Source organism: Mauremys mutica, chromosome 26, assembly GCF_020497125.1.
Source record: "Mauremys mutica isolate MM-2020 ecotype Southern chromosome 26, ASM2049712v1, whole genome shotgun sequence".
NCBI lineage: Eukaryota > Metazoa > Chordata > Testudines > Geoemydidae > Mauremys > Mauremys mutica.
The window spans coordinates 14,380,947-14,396,080 of NC_059097.1; the positions used below are offsets into that span (position 1 = coordinate 14,380,947).

The 15,134-nt window shown below is 54.3% G+C and overlaps 1 long non-coding RNA gene across 1 annotated transcript in view; it reads left to right on the forward strand.

Annotated features, from left to right (window-relative positions):
- LOC123356707 overlaps positions 1 to 14,152 on the forward strand; it is a 54,486-nt gene extending 40,334 nt beyond the window's left edge. Inside the window, exons 2-3 of the long non-coding RNA XR_006575416.1 lie at positions 13,344 to 13,411; positions 14,093 to 14,152. This is a non-coding gene — a long non-coding RNA (uncharacterized LOC123356707). The remainder of the gene's footprint in view (positions 1 to 13,343; positions 13,412 to 14,092) is intronic.
- Positions 14,153 to 15,134: the final 982 nt, after the last annotated feature.

Here is a 15,134-nt window from a genome sequence, read left to right on the forward strand (position 1 = left end):
ATTGGGTGTTTAAGGGTCCTGAAAACGAGTGGAATGTTGTTTGCATTGTTTTCACTGATCTGTATTCTGTTACAGTGTAATAGCAAACAGTTACATTGTGTAAACCCACTAAATAACCCATCCAACGCCAATTAAGGTTTTTGGAATGCAAAGGAAGAAAAGGTTCATTTCAAAACCAGTGGTCCTAAGAAGCAGGATTCCTGGGGCGTTTGCGCTGTTGTTGCACAGGGTGGGAGTGGGGAACTGGCTCCGGCTTAAGTGGTGTCAGGCTTAGAGAGGCTGGGTTCAGAGCTAGAGATTAGGGTGGGGGTGAGGATTGGGCTACGGTTTTGGTTTAGGGTTGGGGACCAGGTTATAGGGTGAGGGTTCAAGTTGGGTTCTGGGTAGGGGGTGAGGTTGGGGTTTATATTTTGGGGGGAGGGTTTGGCCAGCAGCTGCATAGAAGTGCGGGTGACAATGGTGCCAACCAATAGTAATTTATAAGTAGGTTTTTTGAGGTTGTTTTAGTGTCAGTAGCACCCTAGGGAGGGGGTAGGGTCATGTTTGCTACAGTGTTGGGGGAGAGGATGGCAAGTTGACCCATCATTGTTAAGCTAAGGTTTTTGTCATGGTTATTTTAATAAAAGTCATGGAAAGGTTGTGGGCACTGAATCTCAGTAATAAGGTGTAAAAAGATCTGTTTCTCCATGTGTACTGTCACAGCAGGATTTTTACATCACAAACTACTAAACATGTGGGAAGAGGGGGCAGGTTACTCCCCTTTCCCTTCACTCTGAACCACCTGTACCGTGCTGGAGGGGAGACAGCTGCAGGTCCCCTTTTGCCCCAGCTCTGTATTGAGATGTCATAGTGGGGGCCAGGCACTAAGCAGGGGGGTGGATCGTGGGGAAAAGGGTACAGGGGTGCACTGTGAGAAGGGGCGGGGCTTGGGCAGAAGGGGTGGGGCCTCCACAAGCCAGGGGTTCACCCACCACCCATGCTTGAACTATCTTGCCTGGTAACAAGGCAGAGGCGGGAAGGTTTGAAGAAAAAGGGTGAGAAAAGGTCACATGACCAGGAGGTTATCTGTCTGGCACCAGGAGATGTATACAAGGGACTTGCAGGGTATGCTGGCTGCCGAGGAAGCAGCCTGTATTTGGTCACGTAATCATCGAGAGGAAAACATCAACCGTTTACCTGTTCCATCCCACCAAGCGGTCCTGATCCCTGGTGACGTGGTCCTCGAGCTCCTGATCCTAATTCCCTTGAACAAGAGAGAGAGGAAACATGAGCTGACTTCATGCAGTCTAGAGCCATTTACAGCAACAGAGTAACACTGAAACTTTATTCATAGTTGGGTCTAAGCTTCAGGGCTGCTTGTGCTCTGTAAACCACTGAGCTGTTTTGTTCTATTTTGCATTTACCGCCCTGTCTATCCTTTATCCTGCCCAGTTACTAAATCCCTCTTAGTTCATCCCTTTCAGAGCGTTTCAGTTTAATTTTCCCGCTGCGACCACTAGGTGATAGGCTTCCTCTGCGGAGTGGGACACGGGCCACTTGGTGGTGGATTTTCTGCACCTTGAGGTTTTTAAACCACGATTTGAGGACTTCAGTAGCTCAGCCATAGGTTAGGGGTTTGTTACAGGAGTGGATGGGTGAGATTCTGTGCAGGAGGTCAGACTAGACAATCATAATGGTCCTTTCTGACCTTAACGTCTATGAAACTCTGAGATATATGGGGTGGGGGCTGCACTGTGATGTAGAGGAGTGTCGGGTTCCCAAGGTGTGGGAATGTGGGATTCAGAAGCCCCAGGGTAAGGGCAAAGTGAAGGGGCTTGGAGGACCCCATTGGGGCTGGGAAGGGGAACCCGGCAGGCTCGAGGGGGAACAGGAATCGGAGAGGGGAACCTGGCAGGCTCTGGATGGTGTGAGGGCGTGCAGTGCTGGGAAAGTGGGGCCCAGCCATGGAGAAATAGGTTGGAGCCAACTAGGGTTGGGGTGTAGGGATGGGGTGTCATGGAGGATGCTGGGGTGCCCTGAGATGGATCAGGAGGAGCAAGGGAAAATCCAGGTAAAAGGGGCAGGTCGAGGGGGGTGGGCAGATTGTTGGCAAGCCTGGGGATGTGGGAGCAGGTTGGAGGATGTTGAATGGGTCCTGGTAGCGGGCGCTGAAGGAGATGCTGGGTGCGCTACCTCGAGTAGCCACCTGGGGTCACTAAGCATTTCCCACGTGGAGCAAGAATGAAACCTGGTGGCCAATCCAGGTAATGCACCAGCCATTTCCCTCATCAAGGGACAGTGGCACCATGTGGCCATTTGCTGTCGTGCACAAAGCGTTTCCCTCACACTGCAGGAGTGACACTGGGAGAGGCGAGTGAGGGACTTGGCCCACACACCACAGGAGAGAGAGAAAAGGAGGGAGGGAGAAAGGAAAAACAGCGGAGGAAGGTAAGTCGTCCTACTAGATTCAACCTTCCGCTGCGGAGGACGCACTGCTCCTGGCCAGAGAAATGAGCAGCCCCTGAAACCGGGCACATTGTCTCCCTCGTAACCACAGCTGGTCAGGAACCTTTTCTTACACACCCAGCCAATGGGGCCTCCCTACCTGGAGCCAGGTGAGCCGTGAGCAGAGTCCTCACCAAAGCAGACACTTATCTCACTGACAATAGCGGCTGCTCTGCTCCCAGATGGACGGCTTTTGCCTGGCATCAACAATTCTCGCGGTCTCGTCCCTCTGGCTCCCTTCCTATCGCAGGAGGGCAGCAGACTGACGTGTGACCTTACTTCCCTAAACCCAGCACAAGGGGGAAAACAACTAAGTTACCATCTTGGCGGTTGGGGTTGGGGTGTAGGGATGGAGTGGAACCCCCAGCGGCCTCAGCTGGGCGCATGGCAATGGGTGGGGGCTGCCGCGGGGCACCGAGGGTGGGTGGTTTGGGGGGGGTGGGGGCTGGGGGGACTGAGGCAGCGGGGCTATGTAGGGATGGGTTTATGGGGGGGTGAGCAGAGGGATTGGGGCTCCTGGTGGTGCTGGGAGGGGGAGTTGGGCGAGGCCCAGCTGGGGTGATGTGGTGTCAGGTTCGTTTAGGGCCCACTCAGGGGCAGGAGGGATGCAAGTGGGGGGAGGGGAGATGAGATAATTTTGGATGAGCAGGGTGGGGGGGGTGAAGATGTCCCAAGGGGAGGGAATGAGAGGGGCCAAGGGGTCTTTATCTAGGTGAGTGGGGGAGGGTGTGAGTGCCTGGGGGGGTAGGAGCAGGAGGTGAAGTGGTTTCAGAGGAGGAAACTGAGACCCATAAGCCAAGGGGGGGAATGGCTAAGGCTGCCCCCCTGTAGCCTCCTGTCCCCAGTCCTGGTGGGGGGGAGGGGTGACCCATCCCTCTCACTGTGAGGTTGGCTGCTCCTCTGGGTAAATTTGGGGTAAATACTCCGCTGCGCTTTTACCATTTACACTGGATCAACTCCCTCCCCACCGTGTGGGGCCCCCGAGCCCAGCATCCGAGACACCTGCGCTGCAACTGTATTGCCCCACGGCCCAAGCCCGGGGCAGCAGACCCAGGCCAGGTGCGGGTGTTTCACAGCAGTGTGAACACACCCTCACATCCTGTCTACACTGCCATTAACCCCCCCAGGTCCCCTGTCCCCAGGCCCGGGGCAGCAGACCCAGGCCAGGCGCGGGTGTTTCACCGCCGTGTGAACACAACCCCTCCCATCGTGTCTACACTGCCATTAACCCCCTCAGGGCCCCTGTCCCCAAGCCTGGGGCAGCAGACCAAGGCCAGGTGCGGGTGTTTCATGGCAGTGTGAACACACCCTCCCATCGCGTCTACACTGCGATTAACGCCCCCAGGGCCCCTGTCTCCACCAAATGTCACTTCCGCTCTGAGGAGAAGCGAGCGGTGTGACGCCTTCCGCCCTCTCGAGCCCGGTAAGGGAGGAGCCCGGGGTCAGCCTGAGCCTCGGCCCCTCCCCCCCCCCGAGACTCCCCGGGGCGCGCGCCCCTCAGACCCGGCCCCCCCGGCGCCTTCCCGTGCGAACTCTCATGTCCCTCGGGGGGGGCCCCGCCCCCAGGAACGGGCAGTGCCCAGGGGCCGGGACCCTGCTGGGGGCGCCAAGTGTCCCCTCCTCCCCGGGTCATTATAACCCCCGTGCGCGGGGGTGTCTGTCTCTAGTGCGCTCACGTGCCTGTGCACGGGGGTGTCTCTAGTGTGCTCACGTGCCCGTGCGCGGGGGTGTCATAGTGTGTGCTCACGTGCCCGTGCACGGGGGTGTCGCTAGTGTGTGCTCACGTGCCCGTGCGCAGGGGTGTCTCTAGTGTGCTCACGTGCCCGTGCACGGGGGTGTCGCTGGTGTGTGCTCACGTGCCCGTGTGCAGGGGTGCCGCTACTGTGTGCTCGCGTTCCCGTGCACGGGGGTGTCGCTAGTGTGCTCACGTGCCCGTGCACAGGGGTGCCGCTAGTGTGTGCTCACGTTCCCGTGCACGGGGGTATCGCTAGTGTGTGCTCACGTGCCCGTGCACGGGGGTGCCGCTAGTGTGTGCTCACATGCCCGTGCGCGGGGGTGTCTCTAGTGTGCTCACGTGCCCGTGCACAGGGATGTCGCTAGTGTGTGCTCACGTGCCCGTGCGCGGGGTGTCACTAGTGTGTGCTCACGTGCCTGTGGAAGCCAGTAAATAATTAACAAGGTTTTGAAGAGATCTTAATGAATGTTAGTTAGCATGAGTTAGGTTAACTGTGACCCTGGTGACGTGAGGAAGCAAGATAATGTAAGACAGAGTGAATTGTGTGAAAGTTATTACGACCTTGCAATATGCAGTCTTGCAGTCTTGTTTTTCTAGTGAGATAGCAGGAAAGCTTGTGTATAAACAAAATGTATTTGTTGCTTTTTACTGTCTGTATTATTGCTAGAAATTGTCTGAAACAATGGTATAAAGGCTTGATGTAATTGTTTACCAGTTGAGAGACCTGTCCAGGACTGGGGTGACTCTGTGTCCTATGGCACTCTCTCCCTCCATGGTAATTACTGGAGAAATAATAAAGAATTTGATTTTGCTGCACCCAAACAAAAAGCGAGAACTGAGTTTTTCTTCGACATGCCCGTGCACGGTCCGTAGCACGGCGCGCACAAGTCGTGTCGGGTCACTTTGGGGTGTGACTGGCTTCGCTAGGGCTTTCTGCCTAGCCGGGTGTAAAACTCGGGCAATCCCCTGAAAGACCCCCAGGGGGGCCTGTGCCCCCCCGGTTGAGAACCACGGATGTGGGGGAGCCCAGACCCACCCGCCGTACCCACTCCCAGCCCAGGACCCCGGGTTCGTTACTTTGCATCGGCCTCAAGCCATTTGCGCTGGGTCCCCACTTCCTACCCTGCGCCCCAGGGGCCGGAGTCGAAGAAAGGGCGTCTCCGTTTAGGTGACAGTGAAGGGTTGGTGCTGACAGAGCAATTACCGACCCTTTCCCTAGTCTCCTTCTCAGCCTTTGCCCCAGTGGCCCCTGGTGGCTAAGTGGGGCAGCCCCCCCCGGTTACTCCCCCCACAGACACGCTCATGGGGGGGGGCAGTGACCCCCGGTGACCAGCCGGGCTCCCTGGGCAGCGGGGGCTGCGCTGTGGGAGGGGGGATAAAAAAGCCCCCCCAGCCCCTCCCCCTGCCGGGGTTCTGCCCCCCCCCCCGCTTAGCCCCAGCTCCCCTCCCCCACCCCTGACTTGGCTCCTCCCCTCTCCCCGCCTCCCGCTGTTTAACCCCCCCCCCCACCCCCGCGCAGTTAGTGTCCGCCCCCTGCCCAGACTCCGCCCATCCCCGCACGCGACTGGCCCCTGGCAGGGCAGAGTGAGGGCGCAGCGGCTTCAGCGTGTGCTACTGAGCATGCGCCTGCCGAGCTCCGCGCGCCTGCGCAGTCCCAGCCAAGGCTGAGCGCGCGCGTGGGGCGGCGTAGGGGGGGCTCAGCTGTGCCGAACCCGCCTCCCGGGTCTGACCCGGCGTCAGCGCGTCCGCAGGGGCAGGGGCGGGGCGGGGCCCGAGAGTTCGGCGGCGCCCGGGGCAGGCTGGGAGACGTAGTCCCTGACGCACCTCGGGCCGGAAATGACGCTGGCCCAACCGACGGGCGGAGGCGGTTAGCGGTGCGCGTGAGGGCGCCTCCCCCCCCCGCTCTCTGATTGGCGGAGAGACCCTGGAAGCAGCAGCGCGCGCGCGGGGCCTTCCGGACTGAGAGTCTCGGAGTCAGGAGTGGGGGAGGAGCAGATGGTGTGAAATGGGGGGGATCAGGCGGGGGGGATGAGAAATCAGCCACGGGTGGGGGAGGGGCAGACAGTGTGAAATGGGGGGGCAGGCAGGAGGGAATGGAAAAAAAACCAGGGGGGGGGGGAGGGGCAGACACTGGTAAAGGGGGGGTCAGGCGGGGGGATGGAAAATCAGCCAGGGGGTGGGGGAGGGGCAGACAGTGTTAAAGGGGGCGCAGTCAGGCAGAGCGGGTGGAAAACTATTGCTGTGAATCCGTCTCAGGATATGGGAGTGAGGGTGGCGGAAGGAGGTTTGATGCCCCTGCTGCAATGATCCCTTTAAAAGGAGTCTGGCCTCCTCCTTCCTGAGCTACGTGCATGTTAATCCGGAGTCACTGCAAGTGAGAACAGGGAGTGACTCCAAATTAACATGGGGGCAGATAGGATTAGGATGTGTCTCTGTGGGGAGGAGGTTTCAGTTGTTACTAAAGGGGGGAAAGTTACTCAGTTTCTCTCTGTCTCTTTCTCTGCCTCAGGATATTAGGATTGAGCTTCCTGCTTCAGATGCTGCTGCTACCATTGCGATCTGAGAGCCCAGGCTGAGCAGCTGCTGCTCCCCCAGCAGGATCGGAGCTGGGGAGTGACCGTGAGTAAAGCTTCCTCTGTGCCCAGCCAAGGTGAGGATTTTCTCCTGCTGTAATTAGCCCCATAGGTCACAACCCAAGGCTCTGCCCACACCAACATCTGAGTCAGAGACGCTAGGTGATTCATAGAGACTTCAGGGAGTGTGCATGAGAGTGACACTGCACGAACAGCTCCTCCCCACCCCATATCTCTCCTCCCCTTAGTAACTGCAGGAACCGATCCAGCTATAGGAGAGCAAGCCCCCAGGACTGGCTGTCATCCAGAGCGGGAGAAACAGGGGACGGGAGACACAAGAAGAAAAAGGAGACAGAGACTGAAAAGGGCAGTGAGAGAAATAATTGGGGAGAGAGATTCCCCTATTTTCTGACCGGCCCCCACACACTTATTGTCGCATCCCTGGGCAGATTCACTTTGCTATGATCAAGGTGAGGTGCAGGGGGAGGGAAAGCCAGTTCCTGACTCTCCCTGTTCCCCCTGCGATGGGAGTGTGCTGGTCTGGGGACGGTGTCAGGGGAAATGCCCCAATGTCACACTTTTTGTTCTGCTCTTCTCTCCCATTTGGTTCCCAGACTTTGTTACTGGGAGAGTTTCAAAATGTCTCGGTGGTTTCGGGCTAGTGGGAGGGGCTGGTCAGTGCTGTAACCAAGTGACCAAACATTTCCCCAGCATAGACTCATAGTACAGTGACTCCTCACTTAACGTCCTCCCGCTTAACGTTGTTTCAAAGTTACGTCACTGCTCATTTAGGGAACATGCTCGTTTAAAGTTGTGCAATGCTCCCTTATAACGTTGTTTGGCTGCCTGCTCTGTCCACTGCTTGTAAGATTCTGTGGAAGAGCAGCGACTTTACAAGGGAGCATTGCCCAAGGGACTCTAGTCCGGCCTGTGCTCTGGAGAGGAGGTGGGAAGAGGTGGACCTGAGGTGGAGCAGGGACAGGAAGAGGCGGGCCTGGAGCAATTCCTGGCAAATCCGCATCTGTTCTTCTCCGGGGAAGCTGCTGCTGCTGTAAAAGGTGCTTCCTAGCCTCCTTACCTGTAGCGGGCTGTGCCTGTGTGGGGTAAGCCGGGGCACTTCCCAACCACAGTACAGTACTGTATATGCCTTTTGTCTGCCCCCAAAAATTTTCCTTGGGACCTAACCTCCTGCATTTACATTAAATCTTATGGGAAAATTGGATTTGTTTAACATTGTTTCACTGGCAGTTGCATTTGTCAAGAACATAACTACAACGTTAAGTGAGGAGTTACAGTCCTTTAGGGCTGGAATTAACCTTGAGTGGGTGTGACAATGCGGTTCTGGCGGGACCCAACTGAGAGTGCCAAATTAGGACCAATTGCTTAAACAGGGCAGTCACAGCCCTAGGCTGGGGTTTTTCCACCTCTAAGGCAAACCAAACCAGCCAGACAAAAAGGACTTTGGTCTCACCCCACTGGCTAACCACAAGTCACTCAAGCAATTTCCTTAGACACTCCAGTCTCCCAGTATCACCACCAATGCACTCGTCCTGGGGATAAATGGTTATGAAAACCAACACCCCAGTAAAAGAAAAAGGTTCTCTCGATCCCAAAGGACCAAGCCCCAGACCCAGGTCAATATACACATCAGATCTTACCCATAAATCACGCTGTTGCCAATCCTTTAGAATCTAAAATCTAAAGGTTTATTTACAAAGGGAAAAAGGTAGAGATGAGAGGTAGAATTGGTTAAATGGAATCGATTACATACAGTAATGGCAAAGTTCTTAGTTCAGGCTTGCAGCAGTGATGGAGTAAACTGCAGGTTCAAATTAAGTCTCTGGAGTACATCCCCCGCTGGGATGGGTCATCAGTCCTTTGTGCAGAGCTTCAGCTTGTAGCAAAGTCCCTTCAGAGGTATGAAGCAGGATTGAAGACAAAATGGAGATGATGCATCAGCCTTATATAGACTTTTCCAGGTGTAAGAATCTCTTTGTCCTCACTGTGGAACATTACAGCAAAATGGAGTCTGCAGTCACATGGACAAGTCTCTGCATACTTTGCTGAGTCACAAGGCGTGTCTGCCTTCTCTCCATGGGTCAATTGTATAGCTGATGGTCCTTAATGGGCCATCAAGCCAACTAGGCAGGGCTAACACCAGCTTGTCTGGGATATTTCCCAGAAGCAGAGCATAATACAAAATACAGACAGTACAGAGCCAATACTTATAACTTCAACTACAAAATGATACACAGACATACAGACAGCATAATCATAACCAGCAACCCAGAACCTGGTCTTAGACACCCTATATGACCCCCTTTTACCTAAGATTTGGTGCCACTACAGGACCTTGGTTGCAACCCATGTTCTATATGGTCCCCATTTATATCAATAATGTCACAGAGGGCAATTAATCCAGCGCCCAGCACTGAGCTGTTTGTTGTTGTTGGCAAAAGTTACTGCCTGTACAGGCTCTAGTCTCCTGTCCTTATTTCCTTTTCCTGCCTGTCCGTGTGTGTTTCGAAAAACTGTCGCTGCTCGAAAAATATCCTGCTTTAACTCTGGGTATCCCGTACCTGGATCTATGGGTCCTAGAATCACTTTCATTGTTGAATTTAAACCATCGAGCAATGCAGTCTTAAAAGCCACTGTATCAGGGGCAGTTCCTCGAACCACTGGCACAACCCCAGAGGCCATGGCCAAAATCTCCTCCTTAATCACATACAAGTACTGCCCAATCAGAGGCATTAGTACAGGCCTGGGCCAGAACCTCATAATCTGCCAGCCTCCACCCAGTCTGGGAGAACACCTTCACCATCCAGTCCAGACATGTGTCCTTCTCTAGGGGTCCCAGGAGCTGAGCAGATGCCTGGACCTGATCTGGGGTAAAATCAGAAACCTCGGTAACGGTTTTCCTGGTTTGCCTTTGCTGTTGTGCATCATCTGGGTTAGGTTCCTCACTAGTTACCACCCTTGTGATCACTGGAGCCACAGGATTGAGCTCCTGGGTCTTTAATTTCAAATCCTGCACTTCCCTGTGTGCAGGGGCATAGGGCCCCTCAGGAAGAACATCTGGGGGGTACGGGCATCCAGGATCCTTCCAACTAGTCCTCTTCCAAGTGTCTGTGTCCCTAGTGCCCATGCTCACACTCCCCTGTATCGCTGCCACAATGCCCCTCTGGGCCCCCAACATGCTTTCCAGATTCTCTCTTCGCTGCCTGCAGGCGGTGTGATCACTGCCTGTCTGGGCCCGATCCTTATTTTCCTGTAACACTGCTCTGACAGCTGCCTGTGCATCTCCCAGATTCATCTGCAACTCAGAGAGCTCACTGTTCAGGCTTTCCACTGTCAGCTTTAGCTGCTCACACTCTCCCGTTTTTTGCTTGCAGAGTGGTTGCATTCTGTAATACAGAGGCTGCACTGGCCCATTCAGATGCCTTATACTGAGCCAGAGTGTGCTTGACTACAGCCAAATCAAATTTGTAATCCTCCAGTTGCCTTTCCTGGAGTGCTACCAGGCTGGAGAGATTGGTGACTGTTTTCCACAATGCCCAGGCTGCTGCTGCTTTGGTTTTGGTTTCATGCACTTACAGAATGCTTCAAACCCCTTATAAGCAGAATCCAGGGCATCTCTCCCCGGGAACAAATCTTGTCCCCATGGGCATGGACCCCTTTCTGCTACCTCCTCAGCTAATACCCACCCCTCCTGGTCCCTTTGCCTGGTTTCCATTCCCTCCTGTTGCTTCAGGGTGAACATTCTGCCAAGCAGGTGGTTGCCCTTTAACACAATGCCACAAGTACTCTGCTATTATTGTGTTTGGCTGGATCAATTCGGTCCAAATGACCTTAGGCTGCCTGCATTCTCTCCACCAAATGTGTTACCCACAAACATTTCTCTGACTCTTTCATGCTGTAGGGACACACACACCCTTACCCAATTCCTAGGGCTCAGGGTGCACCTTCCTGCGGGTTGGGAGGATCTTTAGCCACTGAAAGAGCCTCACACAGAGAGTCCTGGCAGCTGTTATCTTAGGCTGGGTCTTGGAGGTGAATTCTTCTCCTTGGGGTTCCTTGTCTCCTTTGGTCTTCTTCAGACTTCAAAGAGAAACTGCTGAGCTTCAGTTCATTTGCAAATTTGACTCCATCAGCTCAGGATTAAACAAAGACTGTGAATGGCTAGCCAGCTACAAAAGCAGTTTCTCCTCCCTTGGTGTTCACACCTCAACTGCTAGAAGAGGGCCTCATCCTCCCTGATTGAACTAACCTCGTTATCTCTAGCCTGATTCTTGCCTGCATATTTATACCTGCCTCTGGAAATTTCCACTACGTTCACCCTCGAAAGCTTATGCTCCAATACATCTGTTGGTCTATTAGGTGCGACAGGACTCTTTTTTACAGATCCAGACTAACACGGCTACCCCTCTGATACTTATCACAGGGGTAGCCGTGTTAGTCTGGTTCTGTAGAAGCAGCAAAGAATCCTGTGGCACCTTATAGACTAACAGACGTTTTGCAGCATGAGCTTTCGTGGGTGAATACCCACTTCTTGCATCCGAAGAAGTGGGTATTCACCCACGAAAGCTCATGCTGCAAAACGTCTGTTAGTCTATAAGGTGCCACAGGATCCTCTGATACTTGACAATGTAATTTCTTACTCTAAATCTTATTTCAGGCAGGTTGCAAAGTGTCTCTGGTTCAGAGTTCCAGTTATATTTCTTTTCAGACTGGACCCCTGTCTCAATCTGGCCCCCCGGGCGCCCCCCCCCCCCCCCGGCCTTCTCTTCAGGGGGCTTTAGCAGTCTTTCTTCTTGGGCAGACAGGCCATGGAGAAGAGGAATCTCATTTGCCTTCCTACCCTTCAATAGGATTTACATAAGCTGGGAATCCTTTGTTTCCCAAACTTGGTCCCCCTTCCCTTCCAGTGGAAAGTTACAAGAAATCCCAGGTAATGTTGAGTGTCCGGTGATGAGACCACCTGACTCTGTAGTATCACAGGGTCCAGGAGTCATTGGCAGTATGGAGCCTTTTCACAGTCCATTGTCTTCGCTGATGGCCCATCCGCCCTGTCTGGCTTATCCATTGTTGTATCTGAAATGTTAGCAGTGGGCGTCACCCAAAGTAGCATAGTTGAAATACAAATACATAGTCAATATTCCCAGCTTCAGATACAGAAATGACATGTGCATACTAATTGGATAATCACAGTCAGTAAATTCAGCAGAGTCCTGTGGCACCTTATAGACTAACAGACGTATTGGAGCATGAGCTTTCGTGGGTGAATACCCACTTCGTCGGATGCATGTCAGTAAATTATAACTTTTCCAATGATATCTGACGAGACCCATCTTGCACAAAGTACGTCTCTGTTATCACATATTCACTTCCGTAAAGAATATTGAGGGAAATGTCGCATTCATATACCAGTTTTCAGAGTTCATTGACGTCTGCCTTTTTGAAGTCCGTTGTCCTTATTTTCCTGCTCTAACGCCTTCCTTCTCTTAGAATCACGAAATCATCATTTCATGAACGATTTTGCCCATATTGCTTTCCACTAGGGTTACCATACGTCCGCATTCTCTCGGACATGTCCGGCTTTTTGGGTTATAAAGTCCAGGGGGGAATTTGTAAAACTCTCAAAAAAGGTCTGGGATTTCCCTCCCCATGCAGAGTGTGGCGCAGCTGACAGAGAGGCCGAGCCGGATTGAGCCTCTCGCATCGCGGCCTCCGGCAGCCAGAGCCCCTCCCCTTTTCCCTGGCTCCTCCCCCTCCTCTGCAGCCTCAGGGTAGAGGGAGATGGGGGGTTAGATGGGTCGGAGGTTCGGGGGGGCAGTCAGGGGACAGGGAGTGATTGGATAGGCGTGGGAGTCCCGGGGGTCTGTCAGGGTGTGGGGGTGTGGATAGGGGGCGGGGCAGTCAGGGAACAGGTAGGGGATGGAGTCCTAGGGGAACAGTTAGGATGGGGGGGGTCTCAGGAGGAGGCAGTCGGGGACAAGGAGAAGGGAGGCTGAGATAGAGGGTGGGGTTCCGGGGGATGGTTAGGGGCAGGAGTCCCGGGAATGATCAGGGGACAAGGAGCAGGGGGTTTGGTTGGGTTGGGGGTTCTGGGGGAGGCAGTCAGGGGGAGGGAAGTGGGAGGGAGTGGATAGGGGGGCCGCCCCCCCCCATGGAGTGTCCTCATTTTTTGAAAGTTCAAGTATGGTAACCCTACTTTCCACCTTCTGTTTCCTAACAAACCCCTGCCTGTTAGTCAGAGTCAACCCTACAATGCCCGTCCCCCTGGTTACTACGTCCATCTTCTGAAGCAAACAGGTGTCCCCAACACATTCCAAGAACTTACTGGCCGCTTTGTGTTTGTTTAATTCCTTTTCTAACAGGTGTCTGGGTAGCTAAAGCCCCCTCCCCCCCCCCCCAATTACTAATTGTGTTCTGAATATTTCTGTTATTTGCATGACAGAGTCGAGAACATCCGTCTGCGGGGAAAGAGCCGGGGGGAATTGAGATGTGATGTTACTGTCCTGTTCTGACACGTCCCCTTCTTGCCCTGACAGGCTGCAGCGTCACGTCCCACCCTTCCAGGGAGCAAGGAAGGGAAATGGCTGCCGTGGAGCCAGCTCAGGTAGGGATTATCGGGGAGTTGCTGGTGGGCCCCTGTTGACGGGAGAAGGGCAGTAAAGACATGGGAGCTGGGTGCTTCTGGGGTGGTCAGGCGCGGGGTGGGGGGCTGGTTATACCCTGGGTGGTGAGAGAGAGGATGTGACAAACCTGCTGGGATTAGTTTACGTTGGGGCCTAGATTCTAGCAACAGACCCATGGGATTTGTGGGTGGAAATTCCCTAATTTGTCAAGAGGAAACACCCCCCCCCCCAAACTGGGCTGGGGAAACGTACCAGCCTCCAGTACTGGAGTCTGAACCTACTAGCCAGAGGACAACCCCCAGTGAGGCCCAGGGAAGACACCCCATCACAGCCCATCCAAGTGCTGGCAGTGGGGAGGGTGTTGGGATTCCTGCCAGGGGGCCTGTCCCTGGGCCCTGCTGGGGGCTCCATCTCCTGTATCAGCTTCTGGCAGGTAGGTGAGTGTTGAATGTGAAGACCCCTCCCATCTCTGTCTGCTAGAAGGGGCGAGGGGATCTCTCTCTTTTTCTCCCCTCCCCCTGATGCCTCCTGGCTGCTCTGATGGGGAGGGGGTGGGATCCTGCCTGCCTCCCAGAGCTTCCATGTGATTGCCCCTCTCCCCTGTGACCGGTGGGGTTGTCACTGGGCAGCAGGTGCAGAGTGGGGGGCTCTTGCTCTTTCAGGGGCCGGTGACCTTCGAGGAGGTGGCTGTGTATTTCACCAGGGAAGAGTGGGCTCTGCTGGACCCCGCTCAGAGAGCCCTCTACAGAGACGTCATGCAGGAGAACTACGAGAACGTGACCTCGCTGGGTAAGGATTCCCGTCCCCTCGGTTCTTAGAAGGGGAAATGAAGAGTGAAGGTTCACAAGGCACCCTCAGGTTTTTTGCCCTGTTTCAGCGACACCCCGACAGGCCAGTGACCCATAGACCAGCGCTCGGCCCTCCCCGCTACAGAACACTTTGGGAGCAGAGCACAGACGCAGGACAGCGCAAACGCTGACACCGTCTCTTTGCTAAGGCAAAACTTGGGGATAGATCCGATGTAGGGAACAGAAGCTGCCTGCCCTGGCCAGCGCTCAGACACTGAGCCTACTGCACACAATCCATCTCAGACTTTCGTAATGTCACCACCTCTTTACCCTTCCAATGAGGATTCCTTCTGAGTCGTTGCCTTCGCTTACCCTCCCTGAGCCCCGGAGACCCCTAGCATGTATGGCACCAGCCTGCTGACAATCCTTGTGGCACGAACACACCCTTGTGCGCCTTTATTGACGCCGTCTCTGCCAGTCAGCTCTGAAATGAGGAATCCCTGCTCCTTCCAGTTTCACGTGCACCTCTCTCCGTGTCACAGCTCTGCCAGGCTGCTTCAGTTAGTCCCTCCACCGTTCATGTAAAGGTACAGGGCAAGATGCATGCTGCTGGAGTGCCTGTGGATAAATGCTGCTGTTCAGCTCTGAGGAACATAAAACACACAGTGGCATGTTCTTAGTCCTTCCTTCTGTCGATCAATAAATTTTAAGGCCAGGGGAGACTATTAGATCATCTAGTCTGACCTCCTGTGTAATACAGGCCATGGAGTTTCGTCCAGTTACCATTGCAGTGCACTGAATACCTTGTGTTTGATGAAAACATCTTCCAGAAAGGCATCCTGTCCTGACTTGAACCCTTCAAGAGATGGAAAATTGGCCCCTTCCTTGGATAGTTTGTTAACCTTTGCACCACCCT